Genomic DNA, 11183 nt, shown 5'->3' on the forward strand with positions numbered 1-11183 from the left:
AACAGACCAACCTATCAAAAATAGTGTAATAAAAAACAGAATAGAAACACAAGTTAAGATAGGCAAGAAAATGGTAAGTGAACACCTGTCCAGCCTAGACGAGTTCAAATCACCAGGACGGATTACACCCCACGATTCTCAATGGATTATACCCCAAGGTTCTCAAGGAACTGGCATATGTGATCTCAGAACCACTGAATTATATTTTTCAAAGATCTTGGAGCACTGGGGAACTACCAGAAGACTGGAAAAGAGCTGATTTAGTTCCCATCTTCAAAAAAGGAAAAAAAATGGACCCAGGAAATTACAGACCTATCAGTCTGACCTCAATACCTGGGAAGATTCTGAAAAGATAATCAAACAACGAATCAGTGAACACCTCGAGGCAAACAAAGTCATTACTAAAAGCCAACATGGGTTTGTAAAAAAACAGATCATGCCAGAGAAATCTTATTGCATTCTTTAACCAAGTGACAAAATTAGTGGATCAGAGGAATGCAGTGGATAGAATTTATTTGGACTTCAGTAAGGCATTTGATAAAGTAGATCACAATCTACTACTTGATAAGATAGAAAAATGTGGGTTAGACAGCATCACCGCCAGATGGATCTGTAGCTGGTTGACTGGCCATACTCAGCATGGGTCCTCAATGGAACTGCATCTACATGGAGGGAAGTGTGTAGTGGGTTGCCCCAGGGCTCTGTTCTGGGCCCAGTCTCTTCAACATCTTCATCAACGATTTGGATAAGGGAATAGATGGGGAACTCATCAAATTTGCAGATGACACCAAGCTGGCAGGAATAGCCAACACTCCAGAAGACAGGCTTCAGATACAGGAGCATCTGGACAGACTTGAACACTGGGCACTATCTAACAAAATGAAATTCAATGGTGAAAAAAGTAAGGTTTTGCATTTAGGCAAGAAAAACCAAATATACAGGTATAGTACAGGGGGTACCTTGCTCAATAGTAGTAACTGTGAGAGGGACCTCAGAGTCCTAGTGGACAGTCACTTAAATATGAGCCAATAGTGTGCTGCAGCTGCCAAAAAAGCCAACACAGTGCTGGGTTGCATAACAGGGATAGAATCAAGATCACGTGACGTGTTAATACCACTTTACAATGCCTTGGTAAGGCCACACTTGGAATAATGCATCCAGTTTTGGTCACCATGATGTAACAGAGATGTCGAGACTCTAGAAAGAGTACAGAGAAGAGCAACAAAGATGATTAGAAGACTGGCGACTAAAACATATAAGGAACGGTTGCAGGAATTGGGTATGTCTAGTTTAACTAAGAGAAGGATGAGGGGGGACATGATAGCAGTGTTCTAATATCTCAGGGGCTTCCACAAAGAAAAGGAAGTCAAGCTATTCCCCAAAGTGCCTGAAGGCAGGACAAGAAGCAACGGATGGAAACTAATCAAGAAGACAAACAAACTAGAACTAAGGAGAAACTTCCTGACAGTTAGAACAATTAACCAGCGGAACAACCTGCCTCCAGAAGTGGTGAATGCTCCAACACTGGAAGTTTTTAAGAAGAGATTGGACAGCCATTTGTCCGAAATGGAATAGGGTTACCTGCCTGAGCAGGGGGTTGGAGTAGATGACCTCCAAGGTCTCTTCCAACTTTATTATTATTATTATTAATAATAAAAAGAGTGCAGAGAAGAGCGACAAAGATGATTGGGAGGCTGAAGGCTAAAACATAAGAACGGATGCAGGAATTGGGTCTAGAGAAAGGAAGAACCAGGGTAACATGATAGCAGTGTTTGATGCAATGATAGCAATATTTAAGGGGCTGTCACAAAGAAAAGACATCAGCCTATTTTCCAAAGCATCAGAAAACAAAACAAGAAGCAATAGATGGAAAATGAACAAAGAGAGAAGCAATCTAAAACTAAGGAGAAATTTTCTGACAGAACAATCAACCAGTGGAACAGCTTGCCTTCAGAAGTTGTGAGTGCTCCCCAAACTGGAGACTTTTAAGTATAGACTGGACAATCATTTTGTCTAAATAGCATTGGATTTCATGCTTAAGCAAGGGGTTGGATTAGAAGACCTCCAAGGTCCCTTCCAATTCTGTTATCCTGTATTCTATTTTTATTCTGAAATAAGTTATTTTAATTGGCTTGCAGGTACTCACATAAGTACAACTTTGTTATTTGCATAGAGATTTTAGAAAAGTATTTTAGTCCTTGATCTTAGCTCTGCAGCTGAGCTAGAATTTCAAACAAATCTTACAAACAGACTCACAGACTTCCTGGCAAGTTCCTGTGGTTTTCTTAGCAAGGCTTTTCACAGTTGGTTTGCCATGGCCTCAGCAAGGTCTACATGACAAACCCAGGGACATGCAGCTGGCTTTGTGACTAAGGCAGAAGTCATGATCTCTTGAGTTTCTAGCCTGATGCCTCAACTATTACACCATACTGGCTCTCAGGTTCTCCAATATTAGTTGGCAAAGCACATTTTTGACCCTATTATACAATAGACTAAAACCTGATGTTACCAGTAATTTATGAACAAATTTCTTCTAGGTATATATAATATATGAGCAAATAAAATATAGTCTTTTATCAAAAAAGCTATTAGAAAATAAATACAAAATATATTGAATGGTCTGACAGGTATTACTTTCGTTGAAATGACACAGTGATAGTAAAGCAGGGGTGTCAAACTCAATTTCATTGAGGACCACATCACCATTGCGGTTGCCCTTGGGGGCTCAGGGGTGTGTGGACAGGGTGGGTGCAGCCTACTAGATGGGTGTGGATGGAGTGGGTGTGGCCTGCAGGGTGGGCGTGGCCAGCTCTACATCGTTCGTGTCTATAGTGCCTGTGGGGGCCTGGCCAGGAGTGGGTCAAATCTGAGGGTCTCTGGGCAAGTGCCAAGGCATGGTCCACTGGAGGAGCCTCACTGTTCCTCTCAGGCCATGGGGGGGGGGCTGGATGGTGATGCGTAACGCCCGAAGGCTTGGGCAGCAGAGGTCGAGCACCCATGGCACCAAGCCCAGCCCTTCTTCCCCAAGGGGGCTCCCAGCTGCACTTATCTCCTCCTCAAGGTTGCTGCTGCTGTGCTTGCTCTCCTTAGCCAGGTTGTTCATGATGGGTACGAGGGCAAAGTCAGAGGGAGGCCCTTTCCCTCTCCATGAGAGGAGACCCGGCTTTGGATCCAAAGCTTCCTTAGCAATAGGACGGGAGACCCCCAGGATAGGCCAGGAGGAGGGGGCAATGGGATGGTGAAGGGGCAGCAGGGCAGAACTAAGGTGGGACTTCCCTTAGACTCTCCCTCTCCTTTCCTTCTTTCCTTCCTTCCTAAGTACAGAGTGGTGGGAAAATATTTGAGATGAGGGAGGGAGAAAAACAGGCAAGAAATGCAGCTGGGGAGGTGTCACCCTTCGTGAGGAATGAAGAAATGCACCATCACTTGGAAATGGCCAGCACGTGGCCCTCACCTGCTTCACATATCTGGCTTGATGGGCTCTGGGGGAGGGGATCCCATGAGCAGCGTGAGTCAACGTTACCTGCGCAATGCCTCCCAGCCCCCAGCCTGCCCAGTTTCGGCAGGCAGTGAGGTGCTCTCCTCACAGCGCCAAGAGGCTGAGCCAGGCAGCGTGAATCCAAAAAGAATTACAATGCCGCCCAGCCCCCAGACTGCCCTATCTCGGCAGGCAGTGGGGGGCTCTCCTCACAGTGCCGAGAGGTTGAGCCAGGTGGTGTGAAGCTTGCCAGCTTTTCACCTTGTTGCCTGCTGAAACTGGGCAGGCTGGGGTCTAGGCAGCATTGTATTTTTCATTAGATTCGTGCCACCCAGCTCAGCCTCTTGGCACTGTGAGGAGAGTGCCCTGCTGCCTGCCGAAACCCCTCCCCCGGAGGCCATCAAGCCGGATATGTGAAGTAGGCCAGGGACATTTGCTGGCCACTTCCAGGCGGTTGTATATTTCTTCATTCCTCACAAAGGATGACAGCTCTCCAGCATGCACCCAGGATGTGGGGCCGACGCGGCAGGGTCTGGTTCCTCGCTGTTTCTAGATAGGCTTGTGGAGCTAAGGCTGAATGCATTTCAGCATAGATGGCCACCACAAAATTGTACATTGGCTCCTGGCCGGCAGTGGGGGCCGTTCCCTCATTGTTTCCAGGATGGCTTCGTGGGCCACATGAAACCACTTCGCGGGCCGCATCCGGTCCCCAGGCCTTGTGTTTGACATGTCTGTAGTAAAGAGACGATGGGTGAAAGAAAAGAAGAGATGAACTTAACCCCCATTTCCTAATACACGGTTTTTTTTTTAATCAGACCCTGTTTCCAAGACCAAACACATTTGAAAGCTCATGGATAAGAAAAGTTGAATTCTTGCAACTTTTTCGTAAAGATCATTTCAAACCACAGTTTTGAAAACTTTTAACACAATAAAACTTTGTCCTCATTTAGCTGAAGTGGAAAAGGCTGACAGTAAGCACCAAAGCAACAGCTCTCCCTTGTGACTAAGAAAGGAAATAGTTATTTTATTCTTTAATATTTCAACTCTGGTATTCAATTAAGTTTGTGTGATAATTATTGTTTGTTAAGAATTATAAAAGGATTAGTTATTTCTATAGGAATCATTTATTTCAGTGCTGTGAAAGAGAATTTATTATCATTATTGCTTATCGCACAGTCAGCCAGATGTTCAGACTGGATTTGGCATATCGAGTCCTTCCCAAAGACCTGGGATAGGCACATGTGGATGTTTGATATTATAGATATCATCACAGGATGGAAGCAGTTCCTAGTAAGGCCACCTTTTGCAATTTACTACTACTACTACTACTATTTACTACTACTACTTCTTCTTCTTCTTCTTCTTCTTCTTCTTCTTCTTCTTCTTCTTCTTCTTCTTCTTCTTCTTCTTCTTCTTCCTCTTCCTCTTCTCATTATTATTATTATTATTATTATTATTATTATTATTATTATTATTATTATTATTATTATCAATCATTGCACAGTCAGCCAGATGTTCAGACTGGATTTGGCATTTTGTCTACCTATCGAGTCCTTACCCAGGACCTGGGATAGGCAAATGTGGATGTTTGATGGTATTACAGGTATCGTCGCAGGATGGAAGCAGTTCCTAATAAGGCCGCCTTTTGCAATTATTATTATTATTATTATTATTATTATTATTATTATTATTATTATTATTATTATTGATTTAATCTTCAATTCGATTCACAATCTGGGATTGGTAAAAACTTAACAGTTCAAGTCCTAATCAGGGACCTAAGAGCTGTTAAGGCAGACATGTCAAACACAAGGCCCGGGCCCCAGATGCGGCCTGCAAAGTTGTTTTATGTGGCCTGTGAAGCCATCCTGGAAACAGTGAGGGAACAGCCCCCGCTGCCTTGGCCCTGGCCCAGGCCGGCCGGGAGCCAATGTACAATTGTGTGGTGGCCATCTATGCTGAAACACATTTAGTCTTAGCTCCACAAGACTGTCTGGAAACAATGAGGAACCAGCCCCTGCTGCATCGTCCCTCCCCCGGGTGCATGCTGGGGAGGTGTCACCCTTTGTGAGGAATGAAGAAATGCACCATCACCTGGAATTGGCCAGGAAATGGCTCTCACCTACTTCACTTATACAGCTTGATGGGCTCTGGCAGAGGGGTTTTGGCAGGCAGCGGGGCGCTCTCCTCACAGCGTCGAGAGACTGAGCTGGGTGGCGCGAAACTGATGAGAAGTGCAATGCTGCCTAGCCCCTAGCTTGCCCAGTTTCAGCAGGCAGCAAGGTGCAAAGCTGGCAAGCTTCACACCGCCCGGCTCAACCTCTTGGCACTTTGAGGAGAGCCCCCCACTGCCTGCCAAGACAGGGCAGTCTGGGGGCTGGGCGGCATTGCAATTCTTTTCGGATTCACACTGCCTGGCTCAGCCTCTTGGCGCTGTGAGGAGAGCACCTCGCTGCCTGCCGAAACTGGGCAGGCTGGGGGCTGGGAGGCATTGCGCAGGTAACGTTGACTCACGCTGCTCATGGGATCCCCTCCCCCAGAGCCCATCAAGCCAGATATGTGAAGCAGGTGAGGGCCACGTGCTGGCCATTTCCAAGCGATGGTGCATTTCTTCATTCCTCACGAAGGGTGACACCTCCCCAGCTGCATTTCTTGCCTGTTTTTCTCCCTCCCTCATCTCAAATATTTTCTTACCACTCTGTACTTAGGAAGGAAGAAAGAAAAGAAGGAAAGAAGGAGAGGGAGGAGGTAAGTCCAGCTAGGCGCCCCTTGGGGAAGTTGGGCTGGGCTTGGTGCCGCGGGTGCTCAAGGGCCAGATTGGGCATTTGATGTCTGCTGCCTAGGGCTCCAGGCAGCCCACACCACCATCCAGCCCCCCATGGCCTGAGAGGCTTCTCCAGTGGGGCTTCTGCAGTGGACCATGCCTTGGCACTTGCCCTGGTCCCACCCCCTTCTGCCAGAGACTCTCAGATCTGTCCCACGCCTGCCCAGGCACCCACAGGAACCCTTGATGCAAATGATGTAGAGCTGGCCACGCCCACCCAATAGGCCACATCCTCTGTCCACGCCCACCCAGTAGGCCACACCCCCGTGGGCAACCGCAATGCTGATGTGGCCCTCAATGAAATTGAGTTTGACACACCTGTGTTAAAGTAACGTCTGAGGATATAGACAATTCCAAATAAGGTGATTTTTTTGCAAAGTTGAATATTCAGGTCTAATAAGTTCAAAATTTCCATGTATCTAAGCAGCCCTAGATACAACCGTTGATTTCTTCTTCCATATTTGCTCAACTTCAGTTTGCAAATCACAATATTTCATTATTTTTTCTAGCTGTTTCTCTTCAGTTCATGCATCACCTGATATTGCAATAAATGAACTGGACTTTTTTCTTTTCCACAATAGTGATGTCAGATGGGTTCTGGGCCAGATATCTGTCTGTTTGATCCAAAAGTCCCACAGGATCTTGACCTGTTCATTTTCAAGAACTTTATCAACTTGATGTTCCCAGTTATTTTTACTGCATTCAAACCCAAACTTCTGGCAAAGCTTCCAGTATATGATTTTGGCAACTTGATCATGATGCTATAGAAAATCAGTCTGTGAAATTTTGCTGCATCCACTGATTTTGTTGTTGTTGATGATGATTTGCTGTCTTCAAGTCAGTGTTGACTCTGTGTGACAGCATGAATTAGTCCCTGCAGTTTTCTTGGCAAGAATTCAAAAATGGTTTGTGCTTGCCTGCTTCCTAGAGCAGTGAGAGTGTGATTGACCCAAAGTTACTCAGTTACTTTCATGCATAAGGCACGACTAGATATCCTGGTATCTTAATCATATATCAAGCTGGCTGCCTGACAAGTGGAATATTGAGATTTATATTCTAATAATTTGGGGGGGGGGTTACATTAGGTTCCACAGGATTTAGTGCTTTCTCCCCTCCTATAGTATTCAAAATCTACATGAAACCTCTGAAAGAAAACATTGAGTGGCAATGGAGATATAGTATACTGATGATATCCAAATAAGTTTCTGCCCCAGAGATTTAAGCAATGCTGTTTATGTCCTATCCTGGTGCCTTGAGAATGTGGGAGCCTGGGGGAAAAAACCCACAGGATTCAGCTGAAACCTGGCAAGACTGGGTAGCTTTGAATGTTGTGGGCCTTCCATCTTAGGGTATGGAATCCTTGGTGCTGGATGGGGTTGCATTGTCCAAACAGACCCAGTGCACAACTTAGTAGTCCTCTGAGACTTGTGATTTCTGCTCAAAGAATATATGGCAATCATGAGTAGGCAGATTTTTGCAGCTTTGTATTGTATGCGAGTGCAACTGTTCCTGGACTGGGAGGCCAGTCATCCATGCTCTGCTTATTTCCGAAGTGCACTACTATATGGGCTGCCCTTGAAGAAAATTTGGAAGCTTCAGCTGGTGCAAAATGCAGCAATGTGAGCAATTATGTATATCCCTAGAATGACACACATTGCACCTTTGCTCTGCAAGCTGAATAGGTTGCTACTTCGTTTCTGGGCTCAACTCAACATTTTTGATCTTTTGATCTTTAAAGCCCTTGCCGTGGGGGGGGGGTTGCAAAATGCAAAAATGCCAACAACTTTCAGGACTGGACAACAAGACAGCTATTATTCCAGCAACTGAAAGCAAATGGAAGTAGAAGAGATCCAGGAGCTAACAGGATCACCAAGTGATTCAGTGGACAATCCCTTGCAGGCCTTGAGGCTAGGAAACTTGTATTATTATTTATTGTGAATTAACTCTTTATATGAAGAAGAGGGTAAATATGACAGGCAACATTTCATTTTGCTCCAATGAACTTAGTAAACTGACACATAGATTCATATAATGATATTCTTGGGACATCCATGTATATACTAGCTTAAGCATTTAGCTTAAGAATGTATTTGATACAGATACATTTTGTTTGTGCATAATCACATACAGGCATAAGCAATTATATGCCTGCAATCTACTGCTACTTAAATTCAATCAATCTATCAGAATAGAGTTAGAAGGGAGCTTGGAGGTCTTCTAGTCCAGGGCTTTTCAACTGGTGGTACACGCATCACTGTGGTACATTGGCACCTGGCAAGGTGGTACACAACCACCCTAGAAAAGTGGTAGCAGGGAAGGGGAATGAGCTGAACGGGTGGCAGCACTGCACAAGCCTAAGCAAGAGGCAGCTGGAGCTGCAGGGCTGTCAGGGCTCAGCAGAAGTGCCAGGACCAGCGTCATTTTCCAGCTGATCAGCGCTTCTTCGGGGCTGTCAGGGCTCAGCAGAAGCACCAGGATCAATGCTGCTTTCCAGCTGATAGGCGCTTCTTTGAGGCTGTCGTTTCAGCAGAAGCACCACGATCAATGCTGGTTTCCAGCTGATAGGTGTTTCTTTGGGGCTGTCAGGGCTCAGTGGAAGGGCCAGGATCAGCGCCAGGCTCCAACTGGAGCTCGGCGCTGATCCTGGTGCTTCTGCTGAACCCCCAAGAAGCACCAATCATCTGGAAAGCAGCACTGATCCCGGCTCTTCTGCTGTGCACAGAAGAAGTGCTGATCGCTTGGAAAGTGGCACTAATTCTGGCGTGTCTGCTGATCCCAGAAGAAGCGCCAGTCGCCTGGAAAGTGGCACTGATCCCGGCATGTCTGCTGAGCCCAGAAGAAATGCTGATCAGCTGGAATGTTGCAGCATCTCCAGAGTCCTGTGATTTACATTCAGATGCTTGGCAACTGATTCATATTTATGACGGTCACAGTGTCCCAGGGTCATGTGAAATGACCAAAACCTGATGCAACCACCCAGCAGAATAAAAACCAAACACCCCACCCCTCCCCCACTGCCAATCCTCAACAGAAATACTCACAACAATGAAAACCTTGGACAGGAGGAAGAGAGTGGTCGGGCAGGCTGGCAGGTGTCTTCCTTGGCTGTGGCTTGGGGGGGGGAAAGGAAGCAGCTTCACCCCCCCCCCAAAATGCTGCCCTCTCACGAAAGTAGGATGAAAACTCCAAAAAACGACAAGGGAAAAAGGTTAAAACAGAAGAGTGTCTTCAGATGGCTTGCTTCCCCATTTCCTTCTAGCAATTTAAATATGTAAAGCCCACAAAAGAAAAAACTTGGCTTTCTTTCATTGTAATTAAAAAGAGAGGAACAGGAGGATTGGGGGGGGGGTTGTTTGAAAGGAAGGGAAAGAAAGGATTTGGGTCTGTGGGGGGTGCAGCAGGCAAATGGTGATGGTGCAAGACTTCTGGTGTTGGGGAGGGGGTCTTTTTAAAAGAGCAAAACGAGGCAAAAAATAAAAATCCCCGACTCCAGCCCCAAGAACTAGATGCGGATGTGATTTTTTTTTTCTTGTTTAGAAGAGACACTCTTCTGTTTTAACATTTGTCCTGGTCATTTTTTGGAGTTTTCATCCTGCTTTCGTGAGATGGCAACATTTGGAAGCTGCCCCCTTTCCTCCCCCCAAGCCACCAGCCGAGCAAGATGCCCACCTGCCTGCACTCTTCCTCCTGTCTGAGATTTTCATTGTCATGAGCATTTCTGCCGAGAATTGGCAGTGGAGGGCTGTTTGGTTTTTATTCCCCCCCCCCCCATCTGCTGGGTGGTTGCAGCAGCTTTTGGTCAATTCATGTGACCCTGGGACACTGTGAACATCATAAATATGAATCAGTTGCCAAGCATCTGAATGTAAATCACAAGACCCTTGGAATGCTGTAATAGTCATAAGTGTGAAAATTGTCATAAGTCACTTTTTTCAGTGTCATTGTAACTTCAGTCACTAAGTGAACTGTTGTAAGTCGAGGACTGTCTAGTTTTTTCTTAAAAACCTCTGACGATGAAGCACCCACAATTTCAAAAAGCGAGCTGTTCCACTGGTTAATTTTCCTCACTATTAGGAAGTTTCCCCTTAGTTCTAGGTTGCTTGTCTCTTGATTAGTTTCTATCTATTGTTTCTTGTTTTGCCTTTGCTTTGGAAACTAAGTTGATTCCTTTGTGGCAGGCCCTCAAATACTGGCATACTGCAGGTCCTAGTCCTTCTTTTCTCTAGTCCTTCCTTTCTCTAGACTAAACATACCCAGTTCCTGCAACTGTTCTTCATATGTTTTTGCCTCCAGTGTCAAGGTTCTGACTGATGATCCCAATGAAGTAAGCACAGCTGAGAATCATCTTAGTTGCTTTTTTGCACTTTCCTCCCAGTCTCAACATCTTTTTTGTCATGTGGTGACCAAAACTGGACACAGTATTCCAGATGTAGTCTTACTAAGGATTTATAAAGTGGAACTATACTTACATGATTTTGCTTTTATGCCTGTTTATACAATCAAGGATTGTATTAGCTTTTTTGGCTGCTGCTGCTGCACACTGCTGGCTCACATTTAAGTGATTGTCCACTAGGACACCAAGGTCCCTCTCACAATTACTGTTTTTTAAGCTAGGTCTTGCCTAATCTGTACTTGTAACTTTGGTTTTTCCTGCCTAAGTGTAAAACCTTGCTTCTCTCCACATTAAATTTCATGTTGTTGGATAGGGCCTATTATTCAAGTTTGTCAAGCTCTTTTTGGATCCTGAGTTTGTCTTCTGGGGTGTTGGTTATTGGCTGGGGTGTTTAGTGTTACAGTTAGTGTTAGTATATGCTGCAAGTTACTGCTACTTAAATTCACAGTGGCAAATCAAGAATAAGTTGAAAAGGTTTAAAAGGCTCT

The sequence above is a fragment of the Crotalus tigris genome, unplaced genomic scaffold, assembly GCF_016545835.1.
Source record: "Crotalus tigris isolate CLP2741 ecotype Arizona unplaced genomic scaffold, ASM1654583v1 scf7180000017765.3138416, whole genome shotgun sequence".
Classification (NCBI taxonomy): Eukaryota; Metazoa; Chordata; class Lepidosauria; order Squamata; family Viperidae; genus Crotalus; species Crotalus tigris.